General features: G+C 44.7%; 1 protein-coding gene across 4 annotated transcripts in view; it reads left to right on the top strand.

Moving 5' to 3' along the window:
* The first annotated feature begins 1,961 nt into the window (after positions 1-1,961).
* RREB1 (ras responsive element binding protein 1) overlaps positions 1,962-25,563 on the top strand; it is a 149,780-nt gene continuing 126,178 nt past the window's right edge. For 2 of the 4 annotated variants that reach the window (XM_046640928.1, XM_046640923.1), the window contains exon 1: positions 23,160-23,630. The gene's annotated coding sequence lies outside the window, so the exon portion shown is untranslated. Of the gene's footprint in view, positions 2,127-2,906; positions 3,188-23,159; positions 23,631-23,955; positions 24,300-25,563 lie in introns of those variants that run through there. The other 2 variants (XM_046640927.1, XM_046640925.1) reach the window with 2 other exon arrangements.

The raw sequence follows: 25,563 nt of genomic DNA, 5'->3' as shown, positions 1-25,563 counted from the left end.
TACCAATAGATGTAACCTTCATTAACAAAAGCTCTTTGGGGGTCATTGATAAGTTTAAATGTGTAAAGGAGTCCTGAGACCAAAAAGTTTGAGGACCCTTGTGTAAGAAGTATGCTTACCATAGACTTTGTTGGTACCATGCACTAATAATGGTACACAGAGCAGTAATGTGGTCCCTGATATCTAAGAAATGTTCCTGCGTCACTGCCTGGAAACAGACCTAGAAGTAAATACACAGAATTGTTCCAAATAGTGTTGGCATCTCCACTTTGTTTATCAGTGTGTTCATATAGCAGATATTTAGTTAACACTGAGATTATGGCAATTAATAAAAGAGACAAGATCTCTACTCTCCTGGTTACTTCTGATGAAAGTGTTGAGAAATCAGAATTGTTTATAGCATTTGCAGTATATAAAAGATCAGCATATACAGGTGGTATGCAGTTGCGACTCTGGAATTGGTAGAAAGTGAACCTCTGAGCAAATGAATACTGCTCTTTGCTATGGGCCAGGCCCTGTGCTGAGTGCCTGTGTGCGTGATTTCATTTTATGGCAATCCTATGTAGTACGTAATGTTGACATCTTTATAGGTGAAGAAATAGAAACTCAGGTTAGATAATTTGTCTAAGTTGTCAGCTAATGAGAACTAGAACCAGGGTTTGTGCATTTTTATAGCATCTTTGCTTTAGGTAGTCCTTCTCTTTTAAGGAAACAATAAACTTTCCCTTTAACAATCCCCACCTCCATGTTAGAGAAAGGGACTGGCCTTGCCATATGTTTTGCAGTGTATCTTTTGGACTGTGTTCTTGCCCAGGTGCAGAGAGCAGCAGTGAAGAAATTTCACATCCAGGGTGGGAATCTTCTATCACAAAAGCAGCCAGGTGAATCTAACTGACAATATCTACAGAGGAGTTACCAACAGCATGGAACAGAGAGCCCACCCACAGGGTACCAGACGCCAATAAGATAACCAGGGCAAGGCCTGTTTCCTTGTATCTCACTTCTGCTGCAGCCAATTAAGATTTGAAATCACTTCTTTCTTTGGCAGGGCAGATTATTGTCAAGCGTCTCTTAGAGGTGACCTTTCTGGGCCTATAAATGGTTTACTTTGGACCCTGAAAGGTGTGGCGGGCCCAGTCTACAGTGTGTTTGGATTCAAAGCCAGTAAGTTGCAGCCACTTGGGTTTTTGTGGCAGCTGCCGCGGTAGGTATTTCTGGTCCTAGAGGAGTCTCCTCTGAGCTGTCTGATGCACTAGGACCCCTCCCCCTTCCACCCTCCCAGAGAACTTTCCCCATCAACCATCAGAAAGACATTGTGACCTGTGGTCAGAGCCCAGTGTAGTGACCGCGTCTTGTATCAGCCCCTCCAGAAAACAGTGTAAAACCTGTGCCCAATTCTGGAGTCTTTCAGAAGCCTCAGGAACTGGAACTAAGTCTCTTCTAACTGGAGAGCACACGTGTACGCACCCACAGATGATCTTCATGTCAAGGTGCAATTAGGGCCTCTGTTTGCCAGGTTTTTGAGTTACATACTAACTCCGCTCATATCATTCTATGATTTGAAACCCTCGTTATAAGTGTAGCTGATGAAGCACGAAGAGGTAGCTGGTAATGGTAGACTGTGTGGAGAGGAACCGCCAATTATCATGTATCTGAGTTCAAAATGTTCCGTTTTACCAGTTTCCTCTGGATGGTTTCTTCTGTTGAAAAATTACTAGCTCTAGCTAGCTTGCCCACGACGCCCTCTCCCTGTGCGTGTGATGGTTCATCTTCTCACATCCTCTCCTTTCCCGGGGCTGCTTACAGCGTTCACAGAGCTGCAGCAGCCTCAGCCGAGCTCTTGCCCAACGTGTCAACTGCTCCTAACCTTTGTCCTCTTAGCTTGAAGTTTTGGTACATTCTCGGGGCAGGCAGGAAAACAATACCTCTCTGCTCAGAACAGTTGTTTCCTCCTTTCGTCCCACAGTCCTCCTTACCACTGTAACTTTTTAGAGCAGGGTTTAAATAAGGGCCGTTCTCCACCGTCCTCAGATCCGGTGCCTTGGTTTGCACGTGGGGAAAGGAAGAATAGCAATCGCAGTCCAGTATTTACAGCTCAGTGTGTTTTCGACTGGCAAGAGGCAATGGTGAGTTTACTTCCCTTTCTACCATCTCAGAAAATGGGTTGTCAGCTCCTCCTTCTGCCTGGCATTTCAGCAGCCCTCTTACTTCCCATCCTCAAGGTATCAGCAGACCAGTGCAGTTCAGGGTGGTGTGAACAAAGCAAGTCAGATTTTTTCATCTGTTTTAACCACCGCACCATTGAAGAGAGTCAGAATTCTTATCTCAAGTAGGGGCCAAGCCGGTCGGACAGACCCTCGCTGGTGTGATGTCTGGATGGTGGTAGTAAAGCAGGGACTTGACGGGCTCACTCTGACCTTGAGCAATTTAACCTCTCTGAACCTCTCTTCTACAGAAGGGGGGTCATGTACCTGCCTCCAGGGGCAGTGGCAAGGGTTAAATGAGCTCGCCGAGGCAAACCACTTGGCTCCAGATTGAGTCAGGGCTTGTGGTACATATGAGCTTTTATTTGTGTCCAATTTCTTGATCCAAACGTGTTTCCAGTGCAAGTTTTTGTTGCTCTGAAATCCCCTACAATTAGCATTAATAAAGCTGAAGGAGACCATGTCCATGGAGGTATCCTCAGCTGCTTGGAAAGCTGGAAGGAAAACAGAACAGAGAAGGAAGTAAAAGCAATGCTTCAAGCAACTTGAGATGCAGGGAGAATTTCCCCAGAGAGAGGCTGGAGGCTGATGAGAGCACCCACGAGATGCAAGCTGGGGAAGCCGTCCGTGTGTTTGCACCCTAGCCTGCTGGCCATTTGGGCGCTTTCCCCTCTTTTGCTGACTTCTTTTACTGCTGAACAGGCTGCCACCAGACAACTGGAGAGCTTGGCAGGGTTCCGGGGATCTGTACCAATGCCACGCCTCCTGATGACATAGCAGACACTGATGGTGCTCGCACACAGCAACGTGGCCTTGTCAAGCGCTTTCTGACTGATGCCAGCACCAGTGACTGCTTTCAGATCTCAAGTCCTGAGAAGAATACTCAGCTCGGTGCGTCAGGAGGCCCGCATCCAAATCCCAGCTTTGGATAGCTTTGGACCTTCAGCAAGTCACGTCAGCTCTCTGAATCCAAGTTTCCTCATGTACGTATGAGTATTATGAGTATATAGATATGAGTATTACATTCATCAGGCCCTGAGATCCATCGCATGCTGACGTGTATGCATTTGAAACCTCCTCTGGGCCTTCTCCTTAGAAGCAGCACCACCCGTCAGGGTTAGCACCTGAGGAGCAGTCCCTGACTGCCAGCGCCTCTCAAACCCTGATCCATTTTTGAAAAATTATAGTTCTTGGACCCTGTGACACACAGCTGTGACCAAGGTTGCAGGAACAACTCAGCAGTTCCCAGCACACCCTGCAGCCCAGCTGCCCTACTGCTTCCCCGTCAGTCCAGCCCTTGTCAGCTTCCACCTCGAACGTACTTCTCCTCCACCACACACACGGTCTGAGAGCTAGAAACTCATCAATGAATCTTTTGCTTTCGGTGTGCTCTTCCTGAATGAGTCGTGACTTCCATTTTTTTCTAGCTTCCCTCTCTGATCTCAAGGGCCACATCTAACACAATGCTCGTGTTTAAAAAAAAAAAAAGTGGGTTTTTTCAACATCTCTTTATTAATCAAAACGACTTCAGTTTAAATTAAACGCCTAACACAGACCTCATTTAGAAGACTAGAGCTGTTCGTTAGAAAGTGAAAGTAGCTGATAATCCTTTTTGATATGTGAAAAAACTGACAAGTCATTTAAACCTCTTTCTTCCTGGTAACTTAGAAAAAATAAGCCAAGGTACTTGAATTTTGTCACCTTTGATTTTTCCCTCCTTGTGCCCAGGATAAAGATGTCATAAAAGCTTCTACGTTCCACACTCCTGCTAAACTCATAGGTAGGAGGAATAATTGGCTTTTTCCTTGAGAGGAGGGTAGTAACAGACTGTGTCTGAGCTATTCTCTTGCAAATCCCCACGGGTACTGAATAATAAAATCTGTCTAGCTTCGAGTCTGCAACTCTTCTCGCTTTCCTTTGAACAAGGGCAGTAAGTTGCTCTTTTTCTGCCCGGCTCTTGCACTGAAAAAATCCAGTAGGTGGCCAGAGAGTCTTTAGAAGACTAAAGACAGCTTCAGAGAGCCATTGGACCAGGTTTTAAAAAGAAAAGTGTGCTTGTATCTTTGTACGGCAAACAATGCTGAAGGAGTTGAATGGTGCTTCAGGACCCCGGCTTAGGGACAGGTGACTTATTTAGGCAAGTTACAAATTGACGTGTTTGACTGTAGCTAAATGAAGTTCTCAGAATAATCCCTGAAACAGGAGCTCAGAGCGCTGAAGCAAGGACTCAGACCAGACCTCTCAGCCGGCCTCATTTTTGCCTCTAATTTATGACGTGGTGTCATCCTTTGCAACTCCACACAAGAGCCCCTCGAGTATTCTCTATGGAACATGAAAGAACTCTGTTAGCACCACATGAGCCAAACCCCAGGAGTTCCCGTGGGCTGAGAACTTTGCCCTTTGTAAATCACTTTTGTAAAAAATTCTAAGATGGGGAGATGGCGATAAGGAAATTGCTCTGCATTGTTTTATGGTTCTAGCATTCAGTTTCCTGTGGTGTCCCATGTTCTTTTTTGATTTGAGTCATACGAGCCTAAGGAGCAAGCCTGGCTCTGCTCTCAGTTACCCAGAACTGGCTGCGTACGGCTGAGTGTACATCCCGTTTACGCGGCCATGGAGTGTCCTCCGTCCCTGGGATGTTCCAGGAACAAGCTGCAAATCTGCGTTTTTGAATAAAATATTCACTGATCGTGACGGATGCCTTTAGTATTCATGAGGCAATGGTCTTTTCATATATATTATATATATGTGGTGGTAAAGTAAAATACACATTACATAAAATTTACTATTTTAACCATTTTTAAGTGTACAGTTCAGTGGCATGAGGTACCTTCACGATCACCACCATTCATCTCCAGAACTTCTTCATTTTCCCAAACTGAAACTTGGTACTCGTTAAACACGAACTCCCAGTCCTCCCTCCCTCAGCCCCTTGGCACCCACTATTCTACTTCCTGTCTCTGTAAATTTGACTACTCTAGGAACCTCATATAACTGGAATCATACAGTGTTTATCCTTTTGTGACTGACTTATTTCACTCAGCACAATGTCTTCAAGGGTCATCCCTGCTCTAGTATGTGTCAGTGCTTCATTTCTTTTTAAGAATGAATAATATTTCATTGTATGTTTATACCACATTTTGTTTGTTCGTTCATCATCTATGAACACTTGTGTTGCTTCCAGTTTTTGGCTATTGTGAATTGTGGGTATACAAATATGTTTGAGACCTTGCTTTCAGTTCTTTTGGGTATATATGCAGAAATGGAATTGCTGGATCATGGCTGGATCATCACAGGGTAATTCTATTTTTAATTTTTTGAGGAACTGCATACCGTTTTCCATGGAGGCTGTGCTGTTTTAGATTCCCACCAGCGGTGCACAAGGATTCCATTTTCTCCACATCCTTGCCAACAGTTGTTGTTTTCTGGTTTTTTGATACTAGGCCTCCTAATGGGTGTGGGGTGGTATCTCACGATGGTTGTGGACAATGGTTGTTTTAATGTTGGTGTTTAGTGGCATGCACAGCTGAACTCTCCTACTGTGTTTCTGTGTGATGGAGCAGGCCACAAGGAGAAGGCTCCTTGCCCTTTTTGTTGCGTGGAGTTTAGAGATCTAAGCACTTGTTCTGGTCTGCTCCAGCTAAGCTCTGAGGCTCTTTGGGCAACTGCAGATAAGAGACGTGTGATCAGGACTTGCTCTTAGCTGCATCCTGGAGAAAGGACGTTGTAGCGGCTTGGGGCAGGTTGGGATTCCTTAAAGATCTTCCTCCCCAGCACGTGGGCAGGGGCAGGGGTCCTTAATTTCCCGGTCCACTGAGGGGTGTGCTTTCACTGGCACATTTTTTAGTTTTACAAAGATATTCTACCCCTCCTGCTGCTTTAAAAAAAGACACTCACCTGCCACAAAGGCATTAGATTTCCAGAGTAAATGGAAAAATGCAAGACCTATTTATTGTAAGTTTATGTTTTAAGTAGAGTGATTGCTTTTTAGTTGATGTTGAAAATTGTGGCTCCAATTCCAGATTCTGGGTTTTATAAAAATCACTGAGATTCTGTAATCCAAGGATATAACAAATAAAGTTCAATATGGGTAAGAATAAGTGCAATTAAATTAGTAAAATAATAAAGTGATATGGTTACATAAAATTTGGGAAATAGAAAAAGTATAACCTGTTCTCATCACTCTTTATTTCTTGATCATTTTGGTAAATTTTTTCCTGTCTGTTTTTACTTCTTTTTTTTAAAGAGATAATTGTAATAATATGTATGTAAAGTGTGTTAATTTACCCATTTGTATGTGCCCATTTACAATGCCATTTGCACTGTAGCATATGAAAGTATCCACTCATTTTGTGATATCCTGGTGGACTTTGGACTTTTTTTCTTATTTAATAGAGAAAAATTAAAAACTGCTTAAGTTTTATTTCTTTTATAATTTTTGTTAGAGATGATTTATTTTTTAGGTTTGTTTTTTGCTTTTTTATCTTTGACATAGAGAAGGTTCATGTTCATATTTCTATGTGGTCAGGTTATTTGTGGTCTTTCTTTTATTTATGTCTCTTTAATTTCTAATTTTATATATGTCTAGTCCTTATTTGCATTTGAGTTTTAAAGACTCTTTCCCCTCCAGTGGTATGATACATTTTCTCTGTCCAAGAGTATGACAAATTTTGTTTTTATCTTATTTTTCTGTTTTCTGTTTTAAAAATACATCTCTGCTTAATTAGTTCATTCACAAGGAATTTATTTTGGTGTATGGTATGAGGTAAGACTTTACTTTGATATTTTCCCCCAAATTGTTAACTAGTTATTCCAACAATAATTGACTACTGAATAGTTTTTTCCTTCTCTGATGATTATTGGTGCTTCCTTTATCATAAACTGACTTCTGGTAAGAATATTAGACAGATCTAGTCCTAGTTTATCTAGTCTGTTCTGTTAATTCCTTTGTTTTTTCTTGCCCAGGCTCTTTTAATAATAGACTTATAATTGTTTTAATGTCTAGTATCTCTTCTTCCTATAATTCTTTAGCAAATTTTACTTTACTATTCTCACCTCATTGTTTCTTTTAGATGCACGTGGGAATTACTTTGTTACATTTCTCCTTATAAAATATTTTATCCAGTTGGAGTTTTGATCAGAATTGCATTTAACATGCAAATTAACTTAGAATATACATTTTAGAAATGAAATTTTAGTCTTCCTATCTAAATCTTGCTTCATCTCTCTTTACTTATTATTAGATATATGTCCAGGTTATGTCTGAGTGTCTTTTAAAATTTTATTGGTTACACACAAACCTTGTTGAATTTGTTGCTTTGTAAATGGGTTTTTTAAATTGTACTTCTGGATGTTTATTGCTTTCCTATAGGAAGTGTGCATGTGTGCGTGTGTGCATGCACACATTATAACTATCTACTTGACAGAGAAAAGCAGTAACATATTGGAAAGAACACAGCCTTTGGAGTCTTTGGAGTGGGTCAGAGTTGGGTTTGAATCCCAGCTCTACTACTAACCAGAGGCGTGGCTCTGAGAATACAGCACTGCAGTGTTGGACATAGAGGATTTCAAGAAATGAAAGCTGTTACGATTAGATTCCTCTTGAATATAGTTTTCCATTCATTTCTTTGGGATTTCTAGTTATACAATGATACCGTCTCTAATTAATGATAATTTTATCTTTTTCTTTCCAAACTTTAAATCTCTATCTGTTTCATGTCTTATTGCATTGGTCAAAAAAACTTACAGAACAATACTAAATAATTTTTTCTTTCTGAGAGCTTTTTATTCTTATTTTTAAAAGAATTCCTTTAGATTTTCACTGTGAAGTATAATCTTGGCTCTGGTTTGAAATGGATGCTCCATATGTTCAAGAAGTATATTTCAGTTCTTTTTAAGTGTTTTGAAATTAGAAATCAGTTATCTTGGAAGATTCATACAATTTGAACAACTTTATTTACAAATTACAGTATTAATGTTACCTAAGAGGAAGCATAGAAATTAAAGATCAATCCTGTCTTGAGTATACAGGTTATTATTTCCTCTAAAAATACTTGTCTCTGTATGAGGTCTTCATGAGTCCCCTTATGGATCTGAGTACTAAAAAGCAGTTAATCTCCTTGGAGGTGAGTTGGGGGCAGGGCGCATTTTCCTTTTAGTGGCCTAATCATCAGATTTTTATATACATAGAAATCTGTACTTTGCTTTTATATCTGGTTTGGGTCCCATGGGAACCTTTTAATCTTTGATTTTTACTTTGAATTCCTATGTATACTGAAACTTAGAACATTTAAGTTTTAAGTAGAAACCATATTTAAATTCTCTAATCTTAAACCAGGTATTCTTCTGGTTCAAGTTTATTGGTATTTTCATAACAATTGTTTTCCTGATGTAAAAGTAATATATATTCATTGTAGCAAATTTGGAAAATGTGGACAAGCGCAAAAACAAAAATTAGAAATAGCACGTACAGTTTTATAAGATTTTATTTTCCCTTAACTGTGTTTTGAACATTTCCCTCATTTTATGTAGCCTTCCACTTTATGACTGCTAATGGTTAACATGTTATTCCATCATGTGGATATTTTACCATTTCTGTACCAAAGCCCTATTAGTCGACCTTTAGCTTGTTTCCAGTTTTTCATGATGGCAAATAATCTAATGACAATCATCCTTATACAAATATCCTTATATACATCTCTTTAGGAAAGTTTCTAAAATTCTTTTTTTTTTCCTAGAAGTAGAGTGGCTGGCTGAAAGAGGTACACATTTTTAAGGACATAATGCTTAAATTTTCAAATTTCTGTTCAGAGTAAGTGAAAACAATCATTCCCACAACAACATGTATCTTGTTTTCCTCAGCTTTGCCAAAATTAGATGTTGAAATTTGAAAACATTTTTTACCACTTTGATAGGGGGAAAAATCTTGCTGCATATTTTAATTTGCATTTCTTTTATTACTACTGAAGTTGAACATTTAAACTGTGTTATTAAGTATTTATGTTTCTTTTGTGAATTGCTCTTTTATATCCTTTGCCCATTTTGCAACTGAGGTGTTCTTTTTATATTGACTCATAAGAGTCAAAGATCATAAAAATTGAGCGAAAGCATGGAACTCAGCTTTCTACATCCTGATCTCTGTTCTGCTACTTATTAGCTATGAGACTTGGGACATGTTACTTCTTAGCCACTCAGTGTCTCCATTTCTTTATTTTAAAAGTGGAACTAATTGTATCTCCCTATAGGATTGTAATGAGATATTGTGTGCAAAGTGCTTAGCATTCTTATACTTAATAAGGGCTCAATAAAGTGTAGCTTTTATTATATTGAGGCTCTTAACCAGCTCTACCTGTAAATATGCTTTTTTCCTAGTTTGTAATTTCCCTTTCAATTTAGCTGATAGTGCTTTTTTAAAAAATGTATTTAAATTTAAATTTGTTGTGTAAATGAAAATGCACATCTTTTCCTTTATGGTTTATTCCTTTTCCCTAAAAAACCCTCTGTACTCCCAAAGATCAGATAAATAGTTAGCTATTTTTCTTCTGGTTCTTTTATCATTTTATATTTACATTTAATTCTTTAATCCATTTGGAATAAGTTTTAGCCTTTGGTATAAAATTAGTTTGAAGTTGGTGTGAATTGTTTTCCCTTTCAATGGTTTTTTCCCTTTCAATGGTTCCAACTATATTGACTAATCTATCCTTTTCCCCACTGATTTGAAGTGCCATCTTCATCATATACCAAACACTTTGAGGTGTTCTGTTTGATTCCATTGATAAATGGATCATTGCATTGGCACTATAGCATGGTATATAGCATAAATGCATTAGGTGCATTCTAGCTTTATTGCACGTTTAATATCTAGATGCACCCAACCCCTCTCCCTCCTGTCTATTTGTTTTGAAACTGCAAGTTTGTTTCTGTGTGTAACTACAGACATACAGACTGCTCACGGTATAAATTTTTTTGTCATCCTATACAGTGCAGTAGAAAGAACTTGGGCTATAGACTCAGAGGACTTGGATTCCAAACCTGGCCCCACCACTTACTAGCTGTTTAAGTTGGGCATATTATGCACTCTCCGTGTGCCTCAAGTTCTCTGTCGAAGTAATCACATGAAAAGCAGCACTTATTCCAAATTCATCTGAAATAACAGGACCAACTAGACCAATCATAGAGTCACATTACTCAGGTCTGTCCCTTTCTATAAAATAAGCCATTGTTTTAATGACTGCAGAACATTTATAACTCAGTATTTTGGTTATAACTATTTTATTTTGTCTATAGTTACTATAATATAATTTAAATAACATTAAGAACGATTATGAGCAACTTTACTTTATAAGGATCTTATATGCACACACATGCACACACATATAAATCCACCTCTATAGACATAGTCATAAATGGATGATTATCATGTAGCAGTTAAGAAATAATGTGGCACTATTCCGTTTTTTTTCTTAAAAAAAAAAAAAAGATTGCATAGTGAATTTGATGTAACCTTAACACTTTTATTGAATTAAGATATATGTGTTTGATTGCAAAATGTCAATATTAAGCATCAAACTTTTAAATAGATAACAAGGACTACAGTTTACTGTGCACCTACCATGGCCCGGATGCCTTTTTCGAGTGCTTTCTACATGTCATCTCTTTTAATCCTCATGACAATGCCCAGGTGGTTATTACGTCTGTTTTATAGTTGAAGGACCTGAAGTTCACTAGAGTGAGACACCTGTGCTCATGACAGCTGGTAAGTGACAGAGCCAGGAGGGAACCCAGGGCTGTCTCCTGTCCTAATCCACGCTCTTTCCACTGTAACCTGCCACTTCCAAGTGTATTTGCAGTCCTTGTTTTGCTTTATAAAATCCAATTTCTGAGAAACTGGAGAAAAAAGAAAAACTCTTGTTTTAGTTGAAGCCTAAAACTTGGATTTCAATTTAGGAATAAAACATGATCCGCTACACAACGTTGTGGCTGGAATGCCTAGGAAATATGAAGAGCAGTTATAGTGTGGAGATAAACTGGCGGGAAGAGGACTGGATCTGATGTGGAGAGAGCCGTGTGTTTTAAAATTTGAATGACCTATGTTGTCTGTTACATTCTGTACATAATTGCTCCACGTCCTTGACTTTGATAGAAATACTTATGACACTAAAGACAGTCACTTCATGTAATGGATTCAATGACTGTTTCATTTTCTTCCTTGTAACAAAATCATTGCATGTTTATTGCAGAAAAGTGAGAAAATAGATATAAGCCAAATGGCAAAACATAAAAATCCCTCATAATCTCACTACTCCAAAATAACCACTGTTTAATTTTTTGGTGTTTACTCCTTGTGTCTTTTTTTATTTACATGTGAGTATAACTTTTTGTTGTTGTTTACAAAAATGGGATTATCTATAGGTAGCCAGCTTTTTTTACTTAAAAATAAATCATGAACTTTTTAAATGAAATTAAGCATTCTTCTCCAGGGTTATTTTAATAGGTGTAAAGTCTTCTTTTCATGGATGTATAATAGTTTTAGTAGTTAATTTTGAATTCCTAAACAGATTGCTTCCAATTGGCTTTACTTTTAGGATGATCACAAATTTGTCTTGCCATAATATCATCTAATACTGTCTTGCTGCTCTGAGGTCTTCTCATTCCATTGTGTCTCCACATAGGCGCTTGTATCCCAACATCCTAGCTTATGGTTCTGATGAAATTGTTCTAGTTTACAAATATTCCCTATACTTGGGCAGATGAAGTTTAGGCTTTGGATGCTGTATTAGTCTGTTACAGCTGGGTAGCTTAAACAACAGACATTTATTTCCTCACAGCTCTGGAGGTTAAAAGTACAAGATCAAGGTGTCAGCAGGGTTGGTTTCTTCTGAGGCCCCTCTGCTGGGCTTGTAGATGGTCATCTTCACCCTGTGTCTTCACATGTTCTTCTGTCTGTGTGTTAATCTCCTCTTCTTATAAGGACACCAAGCCATATTGGATTAGGCCCCACCCTGATGACCTCACTTTACCTTAATTATCTCTCTGAAGGTCCTGTCTCCAAATACGGTCACATTATCAGGTGCTGGGGGCTAGGACTTCAACATATGAATTTGTGGGGACACAATTCAGCCCACAACAGAGGCATACACTGGCTTTATTGTAAAAGGTCCCACTGAGGAAGCAACTTGCAGTGTAGCTTTTAAAGTTTTCATGACATTGTATTGTTTGAAACCCAACAGACCTTTAGTCTGTAAAACCCACCAGGGCAAGGATCTTATGTGCTTTGTTTACTGTTATACGTGAAGCCTGGAACATCATCAGTGTCTACCAATTGCTGGTTGACTGAATGGGTAAATGAATGTCAAGTTTCTTTAGTAACATAAAGAAGTAACATAAGTCAGCCTCCATACTTTAAAATATCTTTTTTTTTTTAAAGATTGGCACCTGAGCTAACAGCTGTTGCCAATCTTCTTTTTTTTTCTGCTTTTTCTCCCCAAATCCCCCCAGTACATAGTTGTATATTTTAGTTGTGGGTCCTTCTAGTTGTGGCATGTGGGACACCACCTCAACGTGGCCTGATGAGTGGTGCCATGTCCACGCCCAGGGTCCAAACCGGCGAAACCCTGGGCCGCTGAAGCAGAACATGTGAACTTAACCACTCAGCCACGGGGCCGGCCCCTAAAATATGTTATTTTTTGAGCGTGTACTCCTTTACTTACCTGAGGTGTGTATAAGATTGTGTGTGAAACTGCTAAGTCCATTGCCTTATGGAAGTCGGAGGCAGTGGGTAAAATTGTCCTAATTCCCTAGTCACTGTGCTAACAAGCAAGCACTAGATAATGACTTTCTTTCTTTCTGAGGGAAAGAGAGAGAATTTTCTGTCTGTTAGGATATACACATTGTTATTTTCAGTGTTCACAAATTGTCAGGGTTTTTCACGGCTATTGAGTTGTGTGATTTACTACAACTTCTTCAGCACTTTTTACCCTTGAAAATTCTTGTCTGATCCTTTGACCTGGGAACATAGGGACCTATTCTGTGAGCAAGATGACCAGTGGCCTGGCAGTGTGGACAGAGTCATTGGGAATACTAAAGCAGTGTCAGTGGTCTCCACTTACACGTACGGTTTGGGGGTCTACTTAACTGAAACCGAGAAATTTTCCTTTGGTTCTGTGCAGTCTCAATTTTACACACAAAGGTACACATGCATGCTACTTTGAAGACTACTTTGAAGAAGTATTCATTTCACTTACTTATACTCTGGTTTGTGAATGAAGAGCTCTGTCCTACAAAGAAACAAATATTGAATTATAAGTACAAGTCTTTTAGGCAAAGAAAGAAACTTCATCCAGTGAGAGTGGAGCAGTTTTTTCTAACATCTGCCTTCTTGTCTTAAGGCAGGAGGAGGGATGGCTGGCCCTTTCTGTGTCCCCTGAGGTTACATCATTTTAAAATTCTAGTAAGCAATAAACTTATGTCATGGAAGGAAGGTTGGCTTAGATGAGTTATTTAACCTTCCCTCATATTCTGATATCTTTGAAACAACTTTTATAGTTTAGAAGTATGCTAACAACTCATCAATCTGAAACCCAACTGGGAACAGGAATAAGCAACTTTTGGCTTCTGGGCAGCAAAAGGAGATGCTGGTCCTCACACTTAGGTTGACACATTTCTAACAATGTTGGTTATCCAGTTTCCTAACCACTGTAGATTAGAAACGCTCAATAAGAAAGGGAAGAGGAGATTGCTATGGGCAGGCACACTGAGTTCAGAAAGAAGTAACGGAATAGCCAGATAGTGAGGGAGGAAAAATAACAAAAAGCAGACCAAAAACTCAAATTGGAACTAGGATATGCTAGCAAATAGCTGTTACATACCTCAAGGATGAATAGTTTCTTAATGGATGTGACCATTTTGTGGCCTAGTATAAATCTTGCTTATAAAAAGTTATCTTTGTATGACAATCCAATGTAATATTTGAGGTTTATGATGTCATTTTCTTCATATGTTAACATTCTGATTTTTTAGAAAAGGGAGAAAAAGCAAGGGAGTTATAATACATTTTAGAAAAATTTCTACTCCAATTGGTTAACATGTAAAGGGAAAACCATCAAGCACCAGAAATAATTCATTCCTCAAGGTATCTGGGTAGCTAAAGTAATAACGTGTTTACAATGGCAGAAGTTGTGTCAAGGTGTTCTTGGTAACCCATCCCTCTGACTGCACTGCTTGTCTGAGAGGGAGAGTTTAATTGGCCTCATTACTAAGGGGGTTTGGAAATTCTAAGTGACATTTCACCACCTGCGCCTCAGCCTTCTGCTATACTCACGACTCCTGGGCAAACACCTTCCTCCAGCAACTTCCCCTACGCCCCCAATCCTTTCCAGCGCATTCCCACCCCTCCTCCATGCCTCTTCCACCTCAGCACACTTCGAAAAATGGATTTATTGAGAACCTAAATATCCCAGTCCCTGTGCTAGCGCTGGGATGCAGAAATCGTCAGCCGAGACAAGTCCCTACTTTCAAGAGATGTCCCATCCATCTCTTGTTCTAAGACACTCTAATTCTCAGCCTTCTCCACAGCACTTCCCCTACCTCTGCACTCCAACGGAAGCTTGGTGTGTCCCTGGAGATACCACTTCCTTCAAAAGGCTTTTCTCAAGAAGACTCTCCCAGTTCACAGGGGAGGCCATGAAGTCTATGAACATATTTTCTACTGTCCCTTTCACACCAAGCTCACCATCTTCTTTGTGTCCCTCCTTCCTGTATCAATCAGCTCAGGCTGCCATAACAAAGTACCACAGGCTGAGTGGCTTAAACTACAGAAATTTATTTCCTCACAGTTCTGGAGGCTGGAAGTCCAAGAACAAGGTGTTGGCAGGGCTGGTTTCTTCTGAGGCCTCTCTTCTAGGCTTGTAGATGCTGCCTTCTTGCTGTGTCCTCACATGGTCTTCCCTCTTGTGTGTATGTGTCCTAATCTCTTCTTCTTCTTCTTCTTCTTCTTTTGGTGAGGAAGATTAGCCCTGAGCTAACATCCGTTGCCAATCTTCCTCTTTTTGCTTGAGGAAGATTGTTGCTGAGCTAACATCTGTGCTGATCTTCCTCTATTTTTTTTTCGTATGTGGGACGCCACCACAGCATGGCTTGATGAGCGGTATGTAGGTCCACACCCGGGATCCAAACCCGCAAACCCTAGGCCACCGAAGTGGAGCATGTGAACTTAACCACTATGCCTCCAGGCTGGCCCCCCTAATTGCTTCTTATGGTGACACTGGTCATATTGGCTAGGGCCGACCCTAATGTCCTCATTTTAACTTAATTACCTTTGTAAAGGCCCTATCTCCAAAAACAGTCACATTCTGAGGTACTAGGGGCTACAACTTCAGCATAAGAATTTGAGCCCATAACACCTCCTCTGACACTGGTGCCGTCTGTTGATGCCTGCCTCTTCTCATCTGCACCCCAGTCATCTACTGATCTCTAAGACACACTTCCTTCACAATGGCCTAAGTGACCAACTTCACATTTTCCCTCTCAAGCCATCCCCTTCTTCATTTTCAGTGACAGGACCATGCATGTCAAGGACTCATGTCCTGTCCTTGCTTCATAATTTACTCCATTTGCTCCATGCTGTGATTAGGATTTCTGCTCCATCTCACACAAGTCTTTTGGTTCTCTCTCTCCTGAGGTCTGCATCCGTTTCCCTGCTCTCAGCCCCCTTCTTTCCCTTGCCCCTTGCCTCACCCTCCCAGCCACTGAACCCGCTTTTCTTCCTCGTCTTCGTGTCCCTTGACCACACCCAGTGCTTACAGTCTCAGCCCCCTTCCAATGTCAGCCCCTTGTGATGGATTTTATTCACTTCAATTTCCAACTGTCAGTAATCCCTACCATATGTTATCTCTTCTCTGTGGCTCCAAGGCACTGAAGCTAAAACACAGCTGAATTTTTCTACCACCAATGCCTGATTTCTTCTCTCTTTAAGCCTGAGCCCCATGCTGCTCTCCTACACTGCTCCTTTTCCATAGTCAAAGCCATCAGAGCCGGGTCCGGCCCTGTGGCCGAGTGGTTAAGTGCGTGTGCTCCGCTTCCACAGCCCAGAGTTTTGCTAGTTTGGATACTGGGCATGGACATGGCACTGCTCATCAGGCCATGCTGAGGTGGCGTCCCACATGCCACAACTAGAAGGACCTACAACTAGAATATACAAGTGTGTACTGGGGGGCTTTGGGGAGAAGAAGAAAAAAAAAAAAAGGATTGGCAACAGATGTTAGCTCAGGTGCCAATCTTGAAAAAGAAAAAGGTGAACTCCCAGAACTTGCCTTTTTCCCCACTAATGTTTCTCAGAATGTGCCTACTATTCTTTTTCCTTCCCGCCTGTATAGAATATGAATTATCCCTCTTTTTCTCCAAGGCTGATCTCTTTATTATTTCTCCTCTGCCTCATAGGCAGACAGACAGAAACACACACACACTTTCCTTCAATAGCTGTCTTCTGTTTCATATATCTGTATTCTCTCCCTGTCTGGATCTGCATTCCTTTCCTGTTGACATCAATGGTCTGGGTGGTGCACTCATTCTAAAACCCCTTTCCCAGACTCTGATGTTCCTAGAGGTGATTGTCAAGGCACTGTCAAGCAGAGTTTCTCAACCTCGGCACTACTGCCATTTGGAGCTGGATAAGTCTTTGTTGTGGGCGCTGTCCTGTGCACTGCAGGATGTTAGCAGCATCCCTGGCCTCTAGCCATAGATACTAGTGGTACCCCTCCCCCAACCAAAAATGTCTCTAGACATTGCTGAACATCCCCGGGGGTTAGAATCACCTCAGTTGAGAACCACCAGTGTAGACATTCAGAGTGTGGACTCTGCTAGGTCATCTCTAGCCTCACCATACTAGGTGTATTGGAATCCATGAGATATCCAGCTATAGCTTCAGAATGTAGTCTGCACATATGGAACATAACTCTTGGGGAAGAGGAAGAGGCTTGTGCCTTAGATTTATGTGAAGGAGGGATGGTTATAAACCAAATTAGCAATACTTAAAGATGCGCATTCATTTATCTTTCCTATTAAATCCTTGGTAAACAACTGCACAGACAATAATGGCCTTTCAGCAAAACTCCGATCAAGACTGTTTTATTGAGGTTAGTCAAGACATCAAGTAGCTATTTTTTTTATTAGCAAACTATGTAATTCTCAGTTGACTAACAACACTAATAGAAGAGTGGGTTCTGGGTCTGCTGTGCAGCTCAGCTCTGCTGCGTCCCTGCTGTGTGATGTTGGGACTTCGTGTCGGTTTCACCCCTTGTAGAATGGGATGGTAACAGCACCTACCAGATTGGAGGGTGGAGGGGATTGAGCAAGATAAGACATGTAAGGCCCTTAGAACAGTGCCTGGCATGTAGTAGGTGTCCAGCAACTATTAGCTGCTGTTACTGCTGCTGGTGGTATTTTCCTTTCTCTCCCTTCTTTTATGACCTCACTTCTCAGCAGAGCATGGTCTTCACTTCCTCTTCCTCCAGTCTTTCTTTACCCCCATGTTTTCTGGCCCCTGCCTGGTGCTCTCAAATCAATTTACTTTCTCAGATCGCACCCTTTCTTCAGAAACTTGCCTTGCTTTCTCTGTATTGTTAACAGTGTTGACCACCTTTTTTCTTGACAAGCCCCACTTCTTTGGCTGTTCTGCTTCTTTAGAGGAAAAAGAGAGAGAGCATTTGCCACTCCCCCCTCTTCATCCACCTGATTGCAGGCATTTCCCTGGGTTCAGCCCCTAGCCTTTTACTGTCCATCATCTCTGTCCTTTAGATGTCTCTCCAGGCCTTTTTCCTGGGTCCAACCTCCTCTCACCGTCCACACTCCACTCTCCTCTCCCCATGACTCATGCCACTAGGAAATGCCCCCACCACCGTCCAGGTACCCAAATCTGAGAGCAGGTTTGCTGCCACACCGCTTGGTCAGTGCTCCAGAGAGATTTTCCTTTTTCCTTTTATCAAGTTGGTCAAATTCTACTGATCCTACTTCCTAATTATGTCTCAGATCAATCCATTCCTCTCCACCTCTACGGCCAGTGGCTTACTATGTCCTTCGTATTTCTTAGAGAGACCGTTCTATTAATTCCTAACTAGACTTCCTGTATCCAGTCTTTCAGACCCTTCTCCACAGTGCCACGAGGGAGGCTCTGTCTACCTTCCTCCGTAAGCCCTTCCAGGGCCTCACCGGTGGATAAAGTCCAAGTCAGGTGCGAGGTGCGCAGAGCTCTGGGCAGTCTGGCCCACTGGCTGTTTCTCCAGCCCCATCTCTGGCTGCCTCCCCTCCTCCCTCTGCTCCAGCCACAGACTGAGGTATTTGCAGTTCAGGAAGCTGACCTTGTTTCACGCCTCTGTGCCCTTGTGCTTACTACTCACAGCTCCCTCTGTCTGGAGTGCCCTGCCCATCCCCACCCCCCACCCCCATCCCGACCTGGGAGACATCTACACATCTTGTGAGATTAAGAGGATTGTGTCACTGCATCCAAGCGGCCGTCTCCAACACCCACATCCTTTTTCTTTGTGATTCTCTTCCATGGCACAGCTCAATGTTTCCATTTATTTTACTTTGAGCTCAGTATCACCTACTCTGTCACCTTCCAACTCAAATGGCTTCGACCTCTGACTTTCTCATTTCGTCATTCTCTCAGTCACTTGGCTAAGACTCAGCCATCATCTTGGCCCTCAATTCATCACCCCCCATTTCTGATCCACCAGTTGCTTTTCTGTCAGTTCTTCCTCTGAAGTGGTTCTTGATCTTCGATTCTCCATTCCCTCTCTCCCTGCCCTAGTTCAGGCCCTCAAACCTGAGGTTTGCCGTGGATGGTATTCAAAGTTCTTAATGGTATAGCCTCAGCTTCTTTACCTTGTGGTCTCATCGCCTGTGTATTCCTTATATGTTATAATCCAGCCACACTAGAATCCTTGCTGATCTCTGAACAGGCCCCACGGCTTGCTGCAATCATGCCTTTGCATCTGCTGCTTCCAATTCCAATCTCCATCTACAAAATTCCTGGCCATTCTCATGGCTCAACTCCATTGCTTTCTCTTCCAGGAAGCTTTCCCCGATTACCTTTTCTTTTCCTCCCCAAAGGCCCAGTGCATGGTTGTATATCCTAGTTGTAAGTCCTTTTAGTTCTTCTTTGTGAGCTGCCACCACAGCATGGCAACTGACAGATGCGAGTAGTGTGGTTCCACAACCAGGAAATGATTGCGGGCTGTGGAAGCAGTGAGAGTGCTGAACTTTAACCACTAGACCATCAGGGCTGGCTCCCTGATTACTCTTTTTTTTTTTTTTTTTAAAGATTGGCACCTGAACTAACATCTGTTGCCAGTCTTGGTTTTTTTTTTTTTCTTCTCCCCAAAGCTCCCCTCTGCCCAGCACCAGTACATAGTTGTATATTTTTAGTTGTGGGTCCTTCTAATTGTGGCATGTGGGATGCCGCCTCAGCATGGCCTGATGAGCGGTGCCATGTCCATGCCCAAGATTTGAACCAGTGAAATCCCGGGCCACCAAGGCCCAAGCATGCGAACTTAACCACTCAGCCACAGGGCCGGCCCCTCCCTGGTTACTCTTAATAGAAGTGATCTCTTTTCTCTAACCCCGTGAATTTTGTACCTATTTAATGGTTCTTTTCACATGTTGGTTGATATTTCATGATTACTTCATGTGGATGCAGAGATTAGATTATAAACTCTTTTAAGGCACCAATCATAAATTTACCAATTTTGTATCACTTCTCCACTATAGAACCTAACACAATTTCACATATGTATATACATATCAGCTTTATTGAGATATAACTTGCATACCATACAATTCACTCATTTAAAGTATACGATTCAGTGGTTTTTAGTATATTCAGAGCTGTGCAACCATCACCACAATCAGTTTTAGAACAGTTTTACCATGCACAAAAAGAAACCCTCTACACATTAGCAGTCGATCCCTGTTTTCCCCCAAACCCTCAGCCCCAGGCAACATTAATCTACTTTCTGTCTCTAGAGATTTGGCTATTCTGGACATTTCATATAAACAGAATCATATAATACTTGTCCTTTTCAGTCTGGCTTATTTCATTTAGCATGTTTTCAAGGGTGATCCATGTTGTAGCATGGATCAGTAATTTGTTCCTTTTTATGGCTGAATAATATTCCATGCATGGATATACCACGTTTTGTTCATCCATTCATTAGTTAATGGATATCTGGATTGTTTCCACTTTTTAGCTATTATGAATAATACTGCTGTGAACATTCGTGTAGAAGTTCTTGTGTGGACATATGTTTTCGTTCCTTGTGTATGTACCCAGGAGTGGAATGGCTGGGTCATAGACTAACTCTGTGTTTAACATTTTGAGGGGCCGGCCCAGTGGCACAGGGGTTAAGGTCGCATGTTCTGCTTCTCAGCGGCCTGGGGTTCGCTGGCCCGGATCCCGGGTGCGGACATGGCACCGCTTGGCACAGCATGCTGTGGTAGGCGTCCCACATATAAAGTAGAGGAAGATGGGCACAATGTTAGCTCAGGGCCAGTCTTCCTCAGCATAAAAGAGGAGGACTGGCAGTAGTTAGCTCAGAGCTAATCTTCTTCTTCAAAAAAACAAAACATTTTGAGGAGCTGCCAAGCTTTTTAAAAGTGGCTGCACTATTTTGCATTCCCACAAGCAGTGTGTGAGGGTTCCAATTTCTCTACATCCTCTCCAACGCTTGTTATTATCTGTCCTTTTAATTATAGCCATCCTAGTGTGTATGAAATGGTATCTCATCGTGGTTTTGATAGCATGACTCTTTTTACCTATAAGATGTTCAATAAATATTTGTCAGATAAATGATATTTATATGTAATATGAACAAACAGACCTTTGAACAGGTCGTTTGTCTTCCAAATTAATTAGCTAGAAAAGATGAACACAGGGCCCCCATATCATTAGAATTCAATTTATAAAAGAGAGTTTTAAACTGTTTCCTCTCTTTTTAGTTGCCAGTATTATCTAAGTGACATTATAAAGGTGGTGACTTGTCATGAAAACTCATGTAGCTTTGCAGGTTTTAATGTATTTTACAGAATAAGCTAAATGACAAGCAAAATTCCAACTTTGATGTTGTTCCTACTCAAAACTCACCACTGAATGGAGAGACCAGGAAAGGCTAACTCCTGTATCCGAGGCAGGGCAAGGAAATGAAGTAGCATCCTTCCATGCCCCTTCCTGTGCCTTCTCATTGGAACGCGCTACAGCACGGGAGCTCCAGGCACTGATTCTCTGGTGACTGTGTGAACTATTGCTCCTGTTTAGAGGCCTGCCCATTTCCTCCACAGGCAGGCCTGTCTTCAAAAAAGCATTTGATAACATACTTAGGACATGGCGGGGGGGCGGGGTGGTAAGGCTTAGAAAAATGCAAGTGCTAAAGTTTCTGTGGGTAGAGTTTTCCTCAGTAAACAGTAGACCCTGGGAAACATAACAGGTTCTGAATACTTAATTTTGATGACTCTGGACGTGGAGAAACAGCCAGCTGAATCAGTTCCCTCTTGGGCAGTGGTTTAGCCTACTTATCTCAAGTCAGAGGTAATGGTCCAACTGCTTTTGCTTGGTTCTAGAGAGTTCTGTCTTGGCCAGAATCCATCCATTTAGTCCATCCCTAGATAGACACTACTGTCTGCAGCCTTGAAAACCAGAGTTCCATTGAAAGTGGAAAATTAAAGGCCCAAGATTGGGCTTGCAACTTTGTATGGTGTACAAGCATCTCCTCTGAGGAGCTGGTGTGACAGAGCCAAGGTCAAAGGTCATAGTAAGTGGCGAGTAGCCAGCTTTCGGTATGTATAACATCATCTTGCCAAACTAGTCTCAAATGCATAATTCTACAGTAGTATTCTCTGCAACTAGTAAGAGGCACATTCATCTTTAGAATTTGGGGTGTGTGGGATGTTTATTTTCCACAACCTTACTCACCTTTATTTGTCTGAAGATGTTTCCAAAGGCCGAGAACAGGCCACTTTTCAGAACCTCGGTAGGCAAAGTATTAACAGTTGGAAACATGTCAGCTGCTTTATGGAGGAAGCACAGCCCGGGCCTGGTTTCTCTCGGCTGGATGATACCTTGGGCCGCTGCAGCTAGGGCGAAGCGCGGTAGCCGGAGCATAGAGCTGGAGAGCAGCTCAGAGGAGGGCCCCTGCTTTTCGGCGTTGAAAGAGGAGCTCTCTGAGAAAAAGAGATACTGCGTGTGGCTTCCCTGACGCCTTGGAGGGCGACGTGGATGACACAGCATCAGGCGTGCCATCGAAGGGTGGGGGCACAGTGGTGGTAGGGGCCTCTGCCATCCTCGGCCTCTTGGGGGCAAGGCAGCCGCCGCTTAAGCATCAGTTGTGGAGTGTGGGGAAGGGAAGGTGACAAAAGCCGAGTCAGCGTTGAATTTGTTGGACGGAGAACATGCTCCCAGGCGGCAGCTCCAGAGCTGGAAGGTCGGGGCCCTGGGAGAGAAACAGCCCAAAGTTGGGGGTGGGGTGAAGCGCGGGTTCCTTAATCTCATGCCCCATCATCTACGCGCCCCACCTGGCTGCAGTGCGAGGACCGCGTGGAAGGGAGCCGCGCGGGTGGGGCTCAAGGACTGCCGGGCCAGGGACCCCGATCCCTACGCCACCCCCTCCCGGCCTCCGGAGCATCCCTGCCTCTCCCCCTCCGCCGTTAAAATAGTGAAACAAACCGTGGAGTGAAGTGATGGAAAGCCGGGGGCGGGGAGTCGCCCGCAGTGAGGGGCTGGAGGGGAGGGGGCGCAGTGGTCCAAGAAGGTGGCCAGCCGACGAGCGCTGGGCTGATCGGGATCGCGCTCAGCTGCAGCGACCGAGACCCTTCCCCTGGGGCGGCCCTGCCCTCCCCTGGCCCGGGGCGCCTGCGGAGGGCATGGGGCAAACCTGGGGCTGCGGTGGGGGTGGGGTGGGGGACTCCACCTCCATCCATCCCGGGATGGAAACTGCGGTCACCCCGCTAAAATCGGGGCGGGGGCGGTGGTGGGGACAGGCGGGTACCGCGGTCCCCCCACCCCCCAGCCGGAGCCGCCGCCGCCGCCGCTCAGTAACACGTCCCCAGGAGACTCGCAGGAGCAACACGTGATGTGTCTACTTATCAGGGTGAGAGGGGGAGAGCGAGTCTCCGAGCGTGCGGGCGAGGAAGCGGGGCGGGGGGCCGAGGCGGGGGCCGGGACGACCGCTGGGGCGCCGGGGTCGCCAGATCCTCGCCCACCTCCCTCCCTGTGGGAGAAGAGGAGGAGGGGAAGTGACTGCGGAGTTGATGAACTTTGCACATCCAGAAACGCCATTTTGATTCCTTTTCCGGAACAAGTTTGCATCTCTCCTCGTTCTCTCCCCGAAGCCCACCGGTCCCCACTGCATCATGCCTGGGAGCCAAGCGCCCTGCCCCTCCGTAAGTACGCGCCCGGGGTTCCGGCTCGCGGTCCTCGGGTGGCAGCGAGATGTCTGGGGCTGAGCGGGAGCGACCTTTTAAAGAACTTTTGGGGATGGGGAGGGTGAAGTCTGCAGAGCGCGTTGTACTTTTTAAACTCGGCGTTTCCCGGAGCAGAGGACCCGAGCGCCCCACACCGCGCTACGTGCGCTCTGGGCGGTGGGGCCGGCCCGGGATGAGCTGGGCAGCCCTCTCCCCTCGGGCTGCGCGCCGGGCCGCTCCTCCTCCTCCTCCTCCCCCCTCCTCCTCCTCCCCTTCCTCTGCTCCTTTTCCCCTTCCCGAGCTGCCGGCTCTGCCAACCAGCTCCCAGCGCGAGCCGCCGCGGCCGCCGCAGCGCCCCGCCGCTAGGACCTGATGCGCATCCATATTAGCCGTCCGAGCACAGGAATCCGGCCCGACCCGCGCCGCTGCTCCCGCCGCGGAGTTTATTTTTAACCAGCACCGCCGGGACTCGGATGGTGCGCGCACCGCGGGCCAGAGACATCTTCCCAGCGCTGCTCTCCATCTTCCGCCCTCTCTCCCCCGACATCCTCCCCCCCATGTGGGAGGGGAAACTTTTCTCCTACATACTTTCGAGTCCCTCCCGGGCCGAGAAGCGCGGAGATGACGGCGCCCGTCTGCCGCCGCAAGGTATCCGGGGTGCCCGCCTGGGGTGCTCGCTTGGGGGTGCCCGCTCGGGGCTGCGCGGTGGGAGCATCCGCCGCGCCCTGCTCTGCGGACTTTGATCCTCCCCGGCGGACGGCGCCGGCCGGGAGGGGGCCGCGGGCAGCCCTGCGCCCTTGCCCGTTCCCGGCTCGTGGCTGGTGGCTACACCGACCACGGCCCCCGGGTGACCAGGGGAGGAGGGGGCTGGGGCCGGAGCTGTGTCTGCGCGTATTGTTCCCTTGCCCTTCCGTTGGCGGTGTACGTGTTTTCGTGGGAGCCATCGGTGTGGAGCGGAGCCTGCATCGCTGGGGGTGGGGGGGAACCTCGGCGCCCGGCGCCGTCACGAGCACAGGAAGGAGGCCGGGAGCATCCGAGGCGGGGCCGGCCGCCGGGGCCCGCTTCGCCGCCCAGCTGTGGAGCGCTCTCGGAAACTTTTGTCCGCCGCCCGCTGGACCAATTTTTAGCGAGTTCTTCCTCCTCCCATCCCGGCCTGCAGCGCCGAGCTGGGGGCGGGGGGGTGAGCCGGGCAGACGTCGAGGAGCAGGGGACCCTTGCGCTCCCCCCACTCTGGCAGCCTCGGGCCGGGCCCCCCGCACCCCCTTCCCCACTCGCGGTCTCTTAGGAAACTGCGACCTTAATGGTTGCTAAGGAGCAGGGGAGGTCCTTCCCGTCGCCGGCCCCCTCCCTGGGAAGCGGCGTGTTTTCTGGACGGGGCCGAGGGTCGCGTCGAGGATGTGGTGACTCGCTCCCCGGCCGCTCGCGGGGCCCGCGAGGCGCGTGAGTGCGGGGCACGGCGGACGGGCCCACTCCTCAGCGGGGCCACTTTTTTGGGGGGGAGGGGGACGGGGGCGGCCCCGGGCTGAGGAGGGAGGTGGGGGGCGCGAGGACCCCGGGGTTGCGGGCACAGCCGGCCGGCTGGCGGGCCGGTTGACAGGCGCCGCGTGCAGCTCGCGTTCAGGTCCGTGGTGCATCGGTGATGGGTTATAAAAGAGGAGGAAAGTATTTCTCCTTGCTCAGCAGATTTGCCCTCCCTCGCTCCTTACTGGTTAGAAGATAGAACGTGAGCCCAGATCCGGACGAGCAGTTCACATTCCATTACGAAATTCTACACGGCTTCAGAGCCAGCAGCAGCACACATTCGGGGCACTTTAGAGTTTTTTCTTCTTTTTTTGGGTGGTGGTGGTGGTGGAGAGAGGTGGGGGTGAATAAAAAATATAGTTTTTTGACATGCTGAAAAACCTGTCTGAGG

Source organism: Equus quagga, chromosome 15, assembly GCF_021613505.1.
Source record: "Equus quagga isolate Etosha38 chromosome 15, UCLA_HA_Equagga_1.0, whole genome shotgun sequence".
In the NCBI taxonomy this organism is placed as follows: Eukaryota; Metazoa; Chordata; class Mammalia; order Perissodactyla; family Equidae; genus Equus; species Equus quagga.
Note: the sequence above shows the minus strand (reverse complement) of the source record. Positions and strands in the feature narration are given on the sequence as shown.